The 2025-nt window shown below is 41.0% G+C and overlaps 1 pseudogene; it reads right to left on the bottom strand.

Moving 5' to 3' along the window:
• Positions 1 to 505: 505 nt before the first annotated feature.
• Positions 506 to 1715, bottom strand: LOC103234896 (proton-coupled zinc antiporter SLC30A5 pseudogene; annotated as a pseudogene).
• Positions 1716 to 2025: the final 310 nt, after the last annotated feature.

The following is a 2025-nucleotide window of genomic DNA, read 5'->3' as shown; positions in this document are numbered from 1 at the left end:
CAAGATCTGCAATTATGACAAAAACCACCACCACCACCTGAGGGTACATTCTGTTTGGCCTTAAATAATTATAGTGGCCCCCACCCCATGTCAGAAATTGGTTTCAGAGTGAACTAGTGACTGTGTTTTTCCAATGAGAAAGGAAAAAAGCTTTGGGGCTTCTAGGAAGGTCCCTCCTTCCTAAGAAAAAGACTGAGAATCTCTTTGGATCTCTGGACATTGCTGTGTTTGGATGTGATACCAAAACTGTTGCATCCGTGTGCCAGGAGCCTGGAGGTGAAACCAGTACAGTCATGACCACAAAGCAGAGATGAACACAAGCTGGGACCTTGAGGACATGGATGAGCAGCTGAATCAAGCAGCCCTGAAACTTGTTTGACCTTAGAACTTCCAAATATGTTAGAGAACAGATTTTCTGATAGCTTAAGCCTGGGGAGCAGGAGTGGGAGTAGACAGCCTGTCACTGTGATTGCTGCCAGTGGCTGAAAGTGATTTGGAAGAATCATCACATTCTGGATGTAATGTAATGTTTTGGTTTGGTTTTTACAAATCTGCTATCAAATTGATGATGTGGTTCATACTTAGTGATGGTGTCAAGGAAATACAGCACATTAGAGCTGCTGCTCAGAGTGGAAAAGTGCATTTTAGGGAAGACATCAATTCCTTCAAAACACTTGTAAGTCTGTTTTAATACTAATTGAAATACAAATGGAATTTTCTTGGAAAAAAGAAAAAGTCTATTAATAAATTGAGAGAGAATATCTATTTGGGTGCACCCATAGGAGAAAAATCCCCATTGCATTCCATCTTTTCATCAGGGCAGCAATAAATATCATGACTGAAACACAGCAGTCATAGAGTGTGTGAAATACATCTGAGATGAGACCCAGACTGCTGGTCAACACATCATAGAACGATTCTACAGAGGCAAAAAGCATTCCGTCCTCTCTTAGAGGGAGATGAAAAGACATTGGTAGACAAAATGAAGACCTAGCACTGACTACCACTCCTCCAGACAGGATGTGTTCTGCACTTTCCTGGTATGCCGTTTTGTTCATAGCAGTTTTGTTCAGACTGTTGTTGGATGTATTCGGAAATTTCCAAAGCACTAACAAAAACAGGAAAGGATCAATCATGGGGACATTTGGAAACTTCCATTTTGACTGAACAAATGGAATCCTTGTAATCCAGGATTACAACAAAGAAGATAAGCATTGTGGAAGGCATAAAGAGAGAAAACCAAGATTTATCTTTAATCTCAGTTGTCACAGGAAAGATAATGACCCATGGGCACAAGAGAAGCGGGAAATAAGATGGGATAAAGCTTGAAGACTTTTGGCTCCACTGATGTCTATAGAGAGCTTTCTGGGAGCTGTATGAAAACCAACTTTACACCACAAAGCCAAGACTAGCAATAATATTCCATGCTTGTTATCTGCCATGCCTAAGAAGGCAATGGTTGTGTAAAGCATGTAAGTTAGAGCCCTGGAGTATCCTAATTAAATAGGATGTTCAGCCGTTTTTGCCTTGAGATCATCACTGTCAAAAAGCAGCAACAAATAGATGACAGCAATAATGAAGAAAGCAGTCCCCTGTATTGAAGTTCTGCTCTGTGTTACAAAAAGAGCTTGGTTTATGGCTGTATTTCTCAGAGATGAGAGACAAAATATACAGACAATGGCCAGACCACATATAAAAACAGAACTCTGACCCATGTCCTACAGCTACCTGCCTAGGAAATCAACCCACTTTTCTACAATAAACAGCCCAGGAAGCCACTTGCTGTAAGTCACACTTGTAGGAAGTCAGACTTTCTCTAGTAACAATCTAGGAAACTAAACAGTAACTCCAGTAACAGTCAGCTCCAAATGGCCAGGACTTGATTAATAACTGACAGCTTCCCAAATTTTTGTTCCTGTTTCTAACTTAGGAGCAACCTAGGAAAGCCAAATATGCACCCTAAACCAATCCCATAGGATGCCGTACATCTAGTTAGCTATCCTCAGCTTCCCCATGCCAACAGCC

Source organism: Chlorocebus sabaeus, chromosome 6, assembly GCF_047675955.1.
Source record: "Chlorocebus sabaeus isolate Y175 chromosome 6, mChlSab1.0.hap1, whole genome shotgun sequence".
Lineage (NCBI taxonomy): Eukaryota > Metazoa > Chordata > Mammalia > Primates > Cercopithecidae > Chlorocebus > Chlorocebus sabaeus.
Note: the sequence above shows the minus strand (reverse complement) of the source record. Positions and strands in the feature narration are given on the sequence as shown.